Here is a 12735-nt window from a genome sequence, read left to right as displayed (position 1 = left end):
GAGAGGGTGTGCCATGTCTCAGGAACTGTTCTGACCGTGGAACCCTCTGTTTTTCTTCCCAATTCCTTAAGGTAGTTCTAAGAACCATTTTCAGGGGATCCTGAACTGGACAAAGACACCAGGTATAAAGGCAGATTAGAATTATGGGACCCCATCTCAATCTAGATACAATAGAACTTAAGTTTATAGTAAAATGAACAGCAACAGCTAATGCCAGGCCTGATCTGCAAATGTGCTACAGCTCCTATGCACGCCCATTATTTAGCTTGGGATGAGCCTGCAGCCCCTTTGGGACTTTTTCAGCTTGCGTCCTCAGCTGGTGAGCACAGCTAGAAGGGCTAGAGAATTCTGGGGGAAATGAAATGAGTACGTTACTACAGCCACTGGCTTCTGAGACAGGAGATCTACACACCACATCCATAGCACTGATGGTTTACTGATAACTAGTCTCCCACAAGAAAGATGACAGCACAGCAGAGCTCACTGGAAAGGCACCCCCTTTACCCCAAAACTCACTCTCCCTTTTTGCACTTCCTTTCTTTCTGAATGGGTGGATTCCATTGCTATGAAGGCAAAAGTGCAGCCTCCGGCTAAGGTCCCTGCTTGAGTCTGGAACTGTAAGAGTGAAATGCCATAAGCCCTGCGTCTTCAAGCTAACATGCAGCGAATGACACATCCAACTTGACAAATCTGCCCCGTCCTCTAGTGGTGCTAATGGCGCTTCTCTCCGCAGGAAGATATGCGCTATGAGACCCCGGGCTGTAAGCCCCCCATTCTGACGCTCATGCTACCTTCAACAAAATCGGGGCTTAGTTAGGAAGCAAGAGACCTGCTAAACACCAACACGCTCTCATTCGATCCCCTTCTTGCTTCCAGTTCCCTAAAACGTGCAGCCACAGTCCCTCTCAGGTAGAGACTGTCATGAGATCGCCAGATGTCAACACCCATAAAACGGGCAACAATCGTGTTCATCCACAGAGGGAGAGTTTAGGAAGAAGCAAGGCTGGGAACGAGGTAACAAATTCAGCCTCGCTGTCGCAGCGGCTCATGGACTTGCTTTCTCTCTCTCTCCATGCTGGAAGGTCTGGAGGGCAAGGACTGTCTTGTTCATTGCCGGATTCCCGCTGTGCCTGCATAGTGTCTTGCACACAGCAGGCACTCAATAAATATTTGTTTAATGATGGAACCGTGCTCCAAATGAAGCCAATTCATGCAGAAAGGTCTGTTTTGCCCAGTGGTGATGCAGCCGAAGGAAGGAGGAGAGTGGAATGAGGGTAAAGCACATGTCCAATTCAGTGACTCCTACTAATTGGAATTAGCTGGGTATGTTGGTGTATAGTAAAATTAGATTTCAAAAAGATCGTCCCTGGTTGCTCAGAGTACACAGCTACACTAATAAGCCAAGTGCACACATCCTCACATCTATTCTCCACAGGGCTTATTCTTAGATCAGATCCTGGTATCCACATCCCAGTTCAGCAATAGACCCTAAGACCCTTTTCCAGAAGGTTCTGTTCTGGTCTAGTCCTCATGTAATTCAATTACAAGAACCATCCATCCTTCAACATCGATTCTTACCATTGAAAAGAGTCTGGATATAGACTTGCTACCATAAAAATATGACAGGGAACTATTACTGTGAGCTGCCCATTCTCCCTTTGCCTCTCCAAATCTGTGACTAGCTCTTCTCCATGAACATAAATACATTTCTGTCTAAGATTTCCTTTTATAACCTTTAGTAATGTGTCATAATTTTTCCTGAAGTTATTGCACACCGTATTCCTAAGTCATCTGCAGATCTCATTTACTGTTAAAAATAATACATATTTTATATTATATTTTCTAATTTTTATGATATGCATGAGTACTGACTTTCCTCAGCAAGGTTACTCATCTCTCTTATTAATAGTAACGGTTATAAGTAGATTATCTCAGAGTTTCTAGAAACAATAATTTTGTGTAAAAATAGCAATCATTTTGTTTCCCCCTCTTAATCCTCACACCTTTTATTTCCTTACATTTTTTTATTGTTCTAGTTGAACCTTCCAATACAGTGTTGGACAAAGTGAGGAGAATAGGCACCCATATCTTTCTCATAACCGTAAAGAAAATACTTCTATGTTAGTTACATTCATTATGATACTTGCTGTCATTTTTCAGAAGATATTCTTTATCAGATTAAGGAATTACTTTCCTGATTGACTGAGAGTAGTTTTTTTAATCCTAACACTATTGGAAATGTGAATGACTTTTTCAAATTCAATTTCTACATTTTTTTTAGTATAAAATAATATTTTCTCTTTTTAAATGTGTTAATATGTTGAATTCGATTAACAGACGTTCTCCAACTAAACATTCTTCTATACCTGGTGTATAATCTCACTTGGTCATTTTGTCACCTTAATACATGCTCATCACATTCACTGATGATACAAAGTTTGAAATGGCAGTGAATGTGGTGAGTAACTGGAAGTGATATTCAAGGATCTTTACCCTTGTATTTTCAGCACTTGGCAAAACAATAGGTACTTGGTGTATATTTTCTGAACAAATGAGTTGAAATTGACAAAAATACTTACACAGATTGGAAGAATGGATCAGATCTAACACAAGAAAGTAAGACAATGGAAATGTAAATTACTATACTTATGTCTATAAGTCAGCTGTGCAAGGACAGGACTGGAAAACATGACTGAGACAAATACAGTGGAAACTGCCAAGGAACTGAATCAATGGCAAACTACAAGACACCCACATAATGAGGAAGACAGGCAGCAAATTCAGCCTTGGGGTTCATCCACAGCGTCTACAGCTCTGTGACCCTTTCCTCCTTTGATACTAGAATCCTGTGCTGCCAGAGAGCTCTGGAACACTTGGTATCATTTCAAACTAGCCTTTGCTAACACCCAGAATCAGTTTGGGGGTACACAAAACATCTGGAAGCCATAAAGGAACAAGGGTTATTTTTGCAGGGAATTCATAAAACTCGGGATCTTTTGGTAGCTTCTTTGAAATAATTAGCACTGTCAAGCAGAAGAGGAATTAGATACTGTTATAGAACTCCAAAGGGTCAATAAGAATACTTAACAGAGAGATTGGATTTGTTTAATATAATGAAAAGCTCTCAGATAAGTGAAGTGCTTTGTAATGAACTGAACCACCTTTCAAAGTGCAGATGCTGCCATCACTGTGCACGGTTCAGAGCTGTACTGCCATTCAGCCAGGACATCACGGAGAAAAAGTGCCCCTGGAGGGGAGCTCGAAGCATGGCCATTTGGGCCCTTCCGAGTTCCCAAAGTCCATGAACTCACAGATCAGTAGTACTGCTTTGCATCTGCACATCACATGATCCACAGACAAATGAACTACCTTATCAGCATGGAGTCAGTGTGGGGTCCCATCAGTGGCTTGTATGATGTTTAATAGATTTAGTAGCAAAAAATACCAACGTCTAGTTCAAAGACATAATCTGCACTCTAGGTGGGCCCATTGGAAGCTTTACTCCAAACCATTTTCTAGAGCAGAGGTTAAAAGACTTTGAACTATAGTCAGGTCATCCTAATCTTGTCACAACTTGTAGCAACTAATCAATGAGCTGATATAAATCCACTTTTGACAGCTTAGAAAAGCTCTGTTAAGACAACGACTATTAGGGGCACCCAGGTAGGCTCAGTCAGTTAAACATCTGCCTTCAGGTCATGATCCCAGGGTCCTGGGACTGAGCCCTGCATCAGGCTCCCTGCTCAGTGGGGAGTCTGCTTCTCCTTCTGCCTCTGCCCCCTCTCAGATCATATTCTTTCTCTCTCTCTCAAATAAAGTCTTAAAAAAAGAGAGAGATGACTACTATTAGATATTCATTTTGCATTTCTAAGAAGCCCTGCAGCCAGAAATGCTTTGGCTTTGCTTTTGCCTACAGGGACTGGAAGGGAAGGAAAGAAAGAACTTCATTTTACCCTTCTTCTGTCAGTACATGTCTTAACTCAGAGACCTTCATAACCACATGCAAGAGGTCTCCCTGAGAAACTTGGCCACACCCAGAGAGGATCTGAATTCTTGAACTCTTTAAGAGATGATACAGTTTTTAGATGATAATGATTATTGCACAACTCATTTTTTTAAATAAATATACGAAATTTGCGGAAGGAAAACCTCTTAGAATTCCCTGAAGCTAACAAATGAGTTTTACTTTCTCTTTCTTTCATGCTCTTCTCTTTAGTTGTAAACGGGCATAGTTTTAACTATAAAATATGAGCATAAGTGTATGTTACTTTTCCATTGAAATTATAACCTAAGTAAGTTTCGATTTGCTGTTGTCTACAAAATAGTTTTTATAATTGTGAGATAACTACCATGTACTAAGTCAGATGTCTGCAAGCTTTTCTTCAAGAGCTCCTTAGTAAATGTTTTGGGTTTTGTGGGCCCTGTGGTCTGGGTAACAAATGCTCATCTCTGCTGTTAGAGCATAAAAGCAGCCAAACACAACATGTAAACAAACGTGCTTTTCTGTGTTCCAATAACAGTCACAAAAGCAAGTGGGAGGTGGAGGGCTATAGTTTCAACACCAAAAGCAGGGTCAATAAAAAGGGGGAAAAATCATAAATTGGACCTCATCAAAATGAAAAACTTGGGGTGCCTGGGTGGCTCAGTTGATTAAGTATCTGCCTTCGGCTCGGGCCATGATCAGAGGGTTCTGGGATAGAGTCCCACATTGGACTCCTTGCTTAGCAGGAAGCCTGCTTCTCCCTCTCCCACTTCCCCTGCTTGGGTTCCCTCTCTCTGTGTGTCTCTGTCAAATAAATAAATAAAAATGTAAAAAACAAAAAGGAAAAACTTTTGCTCTGTGACATATCCTGTTAAGACATTGGGAAAAGGGGTCAAGGCCTGAGAAGAAATGTTTGAAAAAACATATAACTGACCAAGGATTAACATCTAAAACACAGAAAGTAGTCTCGAAAGAGTCGCAAGTGACAATTGGTTCCAAAACAGGCAAAGGCCATGAACAGATATATCACTAAAAAGGATGGACAGGTGGCAAATCAGCACATTAAGAGATGTTTAACAAAATGCAAACTAAAACCATAACATGATAATACCACACACCTATCAGAGCGGCTGGAAGATTGTTTAGGTTTTTTTTAATAATTGTAAGACCAGATGCCGGCAAGAGGCAGAGAAAATGGATCACTTCTACTTGGCTGGTGAGAAGGGGCAAACAGGAGGGCAGCATCCTATAAAACTAAATAGGAAATGGCCAAAGAGCCCAGCAACTGTACTCTTGAGCATTTATCCCAGAGAAATGAAAATTCACGTTCACTCAAAAAACTGTACATGACTATTTATAACAGCTTTGATACTAATAGTAAAGAGCTAGAAACAAAGAAGATGACCTTTAATAGATGAATGGGGGAACAAACTGGTGCATCCAGACCATGGAATATTACTCAGCAGGGAAAAGGGATGAACTGTTGATACATACAAGCCATCAGGGCTAATTTTCATAGAATCATGCTGAGTGAGGGAATGCCAGAGGTTACAAACTATATGATTCCATTCATATAACATTCTTAAAATGACAAAATTATAGGCACCCATCAGGGTTATGGCAGAATTGGTTCTCAACCACCACAACAAAGCAAATATCCCAGTAAAGTGCATCAAATGGATTCTTTTGGCTTTCCAGTGTGTATAGAAGTTATGGTTACACTATATTGTAGTCTATTAAGTGCACAATAACATATATCAAAAAAAAATCAGGGAGCATACTTTAATTAAAAAATACTTTATTGCTAAACAATGCTAACCATCATCTGAGCATTCAGCGAGTTGTAATCACTGTTCACAGATCACCATAACAAATATAATAATGATGAAAAAGTCTTAAACAGCCAAGAATTGCCAAAATGTGACACATACACACAAACTGCTGGAAATGTGGCACTGATAGACTTGCTCAGGGAAGGTGGTCACAAAACTTTGATTTGTAAAAAAAAAAAAAAAAAAAAAAAGACACAAACAATAAAACTGTCTGCAAAGTGCAATAAAATAAGGTATGTCTGTGCAGAAATGGAGGACAGGCTGGTAATCACCAAAGGGTTAAAGATGAGACAGGGGCTGGCTTGGGGACAGGAAAGAAACAGATATGATTATAAATGAGCAAAAAGACCCTTGCGGTGACTGATCTGTTCTGTATCTTGACTGGGTGGTGAATACACAAAACTGTACACGGGGTAAAATTGTATAGATAAACACACACACACACACACACACACACACACACACAGAAGTACAAGTAAAACTAAGAAAATCTGAATGAAGATCATTGACTTGTATTTACATTGAAATCCAGGCTGTGATATCATACTCTGGTTTTGCCACATGTTATCAATAGATAAGGAAACTGAGTAAAACATATGTGGCATCTCCCAGAATTACTTCTTACACCTGCAGGTCAGTATATAATTATCTCAAACTAAAAAGTTTAAATAAAAAGAGGGAGGAGGGAAAGCCCAAAGCAATAGATTTTTTATTTCCAGTGATGAAGAAGTATGGACATACAGGTGGCCCCACAACGCAATGATTAAAGAAGCCCCAGCCACGGAAGAACTAACAGCATGAGTCAGTGTAATGGAGAAAGTATTTTTCAAACATTAAGCCTGTTCGTTTTAATTCTTCTCCTAAATCATGTGTCCTTGCTGTCTTCTGCTCAAAGGTAGAAATTTATCACTTCCGGGCAGACAGTAAGCCAGAAATTTAAGTTTGGGAAAGACAGAGGATGTTCTATATTTTTTTAACATCTCCAGAACCAAATGTCGAGTGGCTCCTCTATTGAGAATTTGGGAAGTGTTGATGACATTCCTGTCTTGCATGGCTTCCACTTACCGTTCCAAGTTCACTCCTTACCCCAGTAGTGCCCCAGGGGATGAACTCATAGGAGATCCATCAACCAATCCCTTTGTCCTTGGCTTTTGGTTGGGTTCAGCCAGTTGAAGGCCAGCAGGAGAGCAGAAGACAGGAGGACAGTGAGGTTGGATATTGGTCCCCCTAGCCCCTCACTGCCAAGGTATCCCAAGTGGGCTGTTTTCCTCTATCATCAGACAGAGACACTGCCAGAACCCCTCACTATATAGTTATCAACTCCATACTGTCATTCTGGTTACTGGTCCCTCCCCTTGCCCCATTAGACCTAGAGCTTACTCACCTTCCCACTGTTGCTAGCCCCAGGACACTGAATTATCCCTCGCTCATTCCTTAAATCCATGCCTTTGGAAACTTTCCCTTGCTGAACTCTCCCCAGTCTTCTCTTAGCCTTTTTGAGGGAGTTGTTCCTTTCATCTAGGGGCCTTAAAAGATTAAATATCTCTTTTCCACTAATCCAGCTGGACCATAAAGCTTGTTGCCCTAAGGTCGGAGGATAACTACATAGAGGAAATTTTTTCTAAATCCTTTTGGATCCAGTTTGTGCAGAGAAGGGAATCAGACTCAGACTTCCCACCCCAAATTCTCTTACCATCAATCCTGGGGGGAGGGGGGCACATCAAAATAAGTCTGACAGCACTATGGTAGTCCAGCAGATGTCTGAGAGATGACAGCTGTTAAACAATTCATTTTGCTAGTCCTCTGTTTAGGCTTGTATTTTTTATGTATTATCTCATTTAAACTTTACACTGAGTTTATAAAAAATAAAAAATTAAAAAAAAAAAACTTTACACTGAGGATTGCAAAGATAAGTTACATGTGACAGAATACAAGCTGAAAGGCAAAGAAACTTGCCTAAAAGTCACAGCAAACAAATGGTGTACATAGGACTTAATTCCTGGTCTGTCTGACTACCAAGCCTGGACACGCTCTACTATCCTGTAAATAGAAAATTCACTGTATTTGTCTGCTTGGACTGCGATAACAAAATACCACAGACTAAGTGTCTTACACAACACAAAGTTATTTCTTATACTTTTGGAGGCTGGAAACCCAAGATCAAGTTGCCAGAGAGATAGGTTCATTACTAAGCTTCTCCTACCTTTCAGGAGACCACCTTCTTCCCATGTGTTCACATGACCCCTCTGTAAGCAAGCTCTCTCCTGTCTCTTTTTAGCAGGACACTAATCTTACGGCATTAAGGCCCCACCCTTATGACTTCATTTAACCTTAATTACTCTTGTAAAGGCCTCATCTCCAAATATAGCCACTGGGGTCAAGGCTTCAATATGTGAATCTGAAGGACACGAGCATTCAGTTCACAGCAATTACCCAGGGTTTTTAGAAAAGAAAAGTGTAACCATAATGACTTGTTCCATTTTTAGAAGCTCAAAAAGCACACCTGTTATAAAAGTTGTCAGCTCAAATTAAAGTCTTGATCTCCCTTTAATATGCTGGTAAGAAATCCAGTGTTTTCCTCTTGGGGCTTTCTACTTCCCTTCTTCCTAATTTTTCAAACCCCCGGGGCCCAAACAGTCCAAAGCAGACCACAACTGAGTGAGGAGCCCCTTGGTTCCAAGTCAGTCTGTGATGCCCATTTCATTGCGTTGCTACTCAGTGGTTTGTCAAAAGCTGATGGGCGTCCACCTTCCTGAGATGTTAACGGTCCCCACCATGGGGGTGTGTGCAGATCCACAGCGAGGACTGGGCACATGGACATCAGCTTCCACTACCAACTGTCAACATCCTGCTGATTTTTCTGCTAAAGTCACCAAAAACTCAACCTCAAAACATGTCTGAACTTTGCATTGCTCCTAGAAATGAAAAAGGAAGTGGTCGAAGAAAGGATGGAATTAAAAGCAAACCAGCAAAAGGAAGGAAAGAAGGAGAAAGGAAAGGAGAGGAGAGGAGAGGTGAGGAGAGGAGTGGGAAGGGGAGGGGAGGGGAGGGGTGGAGAGGGGAGGGGAGGAAAGAAAAGAGAAGAGAAAAGAAAGAGAAAAGAATTGTGTTTTAGAAAGCAAACCTCAGAGGCACAGATCAAAATAGATCTACTCCAAAACCCAAAAATGAGAATGACCCAGTCACGGGTTCATTAAGAAAAAATCCAAAAGAGCAGCTTGTTCTACAAGGCAGTAGCATTGTAATTTTGTGGGTCAGATCTTACTCATAAGTCAAAAGACTGTGGGTCTTCTTCCCATTCAGTAACTGAGGTATGTCTTCAATAACCACTCAAACTTGCTCTGTGTTTGTGTAACTGTCTGTCTGTCTCTCTCTCTCTCTCTCTCTCACACACACACCACTGGAGAAGATGTTTCTTAATTCTGGGTGGCAGAAACAGGAAAGAGAATTACAAAGTCTTGAATAAGGGACAAACCCACCTCTGTCCACAAAGGCCTATCCCTTTCCTTGTCCAATACTCTATTATGACATTGCCCATAAAGGAAGCACCCCTGTGACTCTACTCATCAGGTGGAGATCAAGAGGCATTTTTAAACTTCTCAAGTGACCATGTCCCTAGTTGTATACACTGGGTTCTTGGGCTCACAAGGAAGGCTGTGTCTGGGTCTCTTAAAAGCTCAGGTGAGTGCAGGGGACAGCCACAGACACTAAAGTCCAAACAGAGTGCCGCTGATCAGTCTACAGAACACAGGGACCTGAGGGACCAGAAGCAGGAGTTTCTAACTACATCTGAGCAGTGGAGAAATGTTCCTCAAAGGGCATACATCTAAGATAATTCTTAAAGGATGGATAGGAGTTCCTTCCCCACAGGAATCCTATCTTCACATTGCTTTAGAGATTTCCTGAAATAAGCACACGCACACACAAACGAAACACATATGAAAGTTTATGTATCTCATAAAGGTAAAGTCTCCACTCTTTGCTAATTATCCATCTCTTCATAGCACCGGGAAATTCCTCCCAGGAGTCTTCATAAAGAAGACAATGTATGATATAATAAACACCATTTTACAGTGTCATTAAAAAGGATATAACTATAAGCTTCATAAGTCTGTTTCTTATGGGAACTTCCATGTAGACCATCACAGGGCCATTTGTTAAAAGCAGATCTATAGGAAACCAGCTAACATCCAGATGCCCAGCTTTCTGTTGCCCTAGTTTATTCCAAGGAAACATTTTACAGTATTTGGGGGAAGAGGTGGACTGCAGACTGTCCCAGCAAGCAATACTTCTCAAATATTACCTCTTTCCAGAGACTGGAAAAGAAACTGAGGGCCTGTGATCACTAGATCATCCTCATGGGGAAATGCTCCTGGGGTAGTTATCCTGTGTTACATTGTGAGGATGACCCCAAGCGTCAGAGACAGTCACCCCCAGGAGTGTTAACATCATTTTGTGAAAACCAAAAAAGGTAAGGAAGGGTATGAGCTTCATAAGATTGGGAAGAAGAGTCAAGAATTGTTATAGGACCAGACAAACGAGGAGTGCAGTGTGACCGTGTGGGCAAGAGGGGCCAGTGAGGAAAAAAAAAATCTTACAGAGCCTCTCCAGGCTCCTCTTCTTAGAGTAGAAAGTATCTTCTTCCACCTTTATTCAAGCAACAGCAAAGAAATCATTAACTCCCAAATAGTCCAAAAGCCCATTCACTTAGTAAACATCTCCTAAGGCCCTGCTGTACACCCTAACGTAGGCCAGTTACTAAGATCTTGGAGGGACATAAGGTCTAACTTCTGCCTTTCAAAATTCAAGTCACTTGTGATATGATAAACCCTCCTCAGTCTTGCCCCTTTTCATGGTTCCATTGTTAAGCATGGGCCAGAGCAGAGAAACCCACATGGACGGAATTCCAAAGGTCCTCCACAGAGATCCCAGAGACACCCCCACATGCCTAGACACTTACAAGGGTGAGCAGTGGATCCTGATGCACATAGAGTAATAAAAACTCACCACGAGGAAGACGGATGAAGGATTATGAGGTCAAGGGGAAACATCTCCACCTGCTTCCCCAGTCCCAACCCTTACACTGATAAAGCCCTCTCTAATTAATCATCCATGCTGGTAAATGTCCACTGATCCTATTAAACAATGGGACTGGGTGGAACTGATGGGCCAGCATCACCGCGAAGACCTCCCAACCCTCATTAATAAATTTAATAGCGGCACCGAGATATCTCAGGAGTGCAGTAGGTTATAGGCTGCGCCTTTCCTTGGGGTGTAATTTTATGTTCTTGCTCCATGCGGAAGTAATGTATTTATTCCAAGTCAATTTTTTTTTTCCTAAAGTCGGTTAGTTGTGCTCCTTGGGTGCTATCCTAAATTGACAAATTCCAGGCTGCTGGGGCCTGTCATCTGAAGGAAGAAAAATTAGAGAAGCCAGTAATCAATCTGTATTGTGTGAAGATTAACATGCCTGCCCCTCAGGTTAACCAGACCTAAATGCAAATTGAATTGAAATGTTCAGAAAGTGTTCCTAATCATGCGTGCTGTGATTATGAATCCTGTGTTTATTTATCACTCTTTGAATCGCCAAACACCACGCAACCGGAGGAGACAGAGGCCAACTAACCCGAAAGGAACTATTACCCCGGCAAGGTGGCAGGCCACTGATTAAAGGAAGCAAGTCAGGGTGGCTGCCTGTCCGGAGAAAATGCAAATGCTTTCTCCACCAGGGGGCCTGAGCCTGTAGTCCTGTCCTGACCTTGGGGATGGGCAGCTCTTCATGGACAAATCCGGTGGGGGTGGGGGATGTCAAGGGCATTGGATGAGTTATGTAAGCAGGACCCATACGAGCCCTTTCTCAAATAACAGACCACAGATTTATTTCAAGGACTTTGGGGAAAAGAGCTCCCGGAAGCGGATATGTAGAGATTAATGGAGCACCGCGCAGTTGGACAGGAACTGGGAAGGGCCGCTCAGCTTAGTGGCCTCGCTGGCTCACTCGGTTGAGTACGGACCCTTTCCAGCGGCCAGGTGCACCCGTGTGCCTGTGTGCGCATGCGTTTGCACTTCTGGTGTGGGAATGATGTCATGTGCGAGTTGAGCCTGTGTGTCCCTTACATGTCTGAGTGAATATACGGTTTGTGTTAATTATTTATGAACTAGCAGTGCCCAGCTTTGAAGTAGGCTGCGTTTTAAAAATTAACCTTAGTCAATAGTTTGTGTCTTAAAACACATTTTCCTAAAGAAATATGCTCCGCTGAGCCTTTAGTTTTCTCCGAAGTCCGTAACTTACCGGAGGGGCATAGTGTTGAATCGCATTGTGATTGGGCCTGATTATCACACAATTAGAATAGGATTCAACGAATACAGCATCAAGTTTTTAATGCCATGCTAAATGGCTTGGGCTTTATTATACAGGTCAGTGGTTCCCAGACTTCTACTTCAAGTATCAGAATTTTTTTTTTTTTTTTCTGAAAGAATTGGAGTCTAGCATTTAGTGACCAACTTTTTATTTTGCCTAGTAAGGGCTTTGCAACAAAGTACAGAAGGCAGAAACAACAAAACAAGCTACTCTCATTATTTCGTTGAAGAAGGAACATTCTTAGCCCAAAAAGCAGGAAGAATATAAATTTTAGTTAAAGAAATGGGGGCGGGGGAAGGTAAGGGAGGAGCGTTCAGTTGCAAAAAATTTAGTAGGTTTACCTTAAAGGAAGCCTTCTGCATAAACTCTTTTTCTACTTTTTTTTTTTTTTTTTTTTTTTTAACTGTGAGCCCCTGATACCCCTTCAGGGCCAGGTGTGGCCTTGCTTAGATATAAGGTTGGGGAACTGATGGTTTTAGGGAAACTTCAGCTGTTCCATAAGTCTGGGTAGTGCTTCCTGCAAGGGGGCAGGCATAAAGCATCATTTATCATTCTCTGGG

The sequence above is a fragment of the Mustela nivalis genome (genome assembly GCF_964662115.1).
Source record: "Mustela nivalis genome assembly, chromosome: 8".
NCBI lineage: Eukaryota > Metazoa > Chordata > Mammalia > Carnivora > Mustelidae > Mustela > Mustela nivalis.
Note: the sequence above shows the minus strand (reverse complement) of the source record.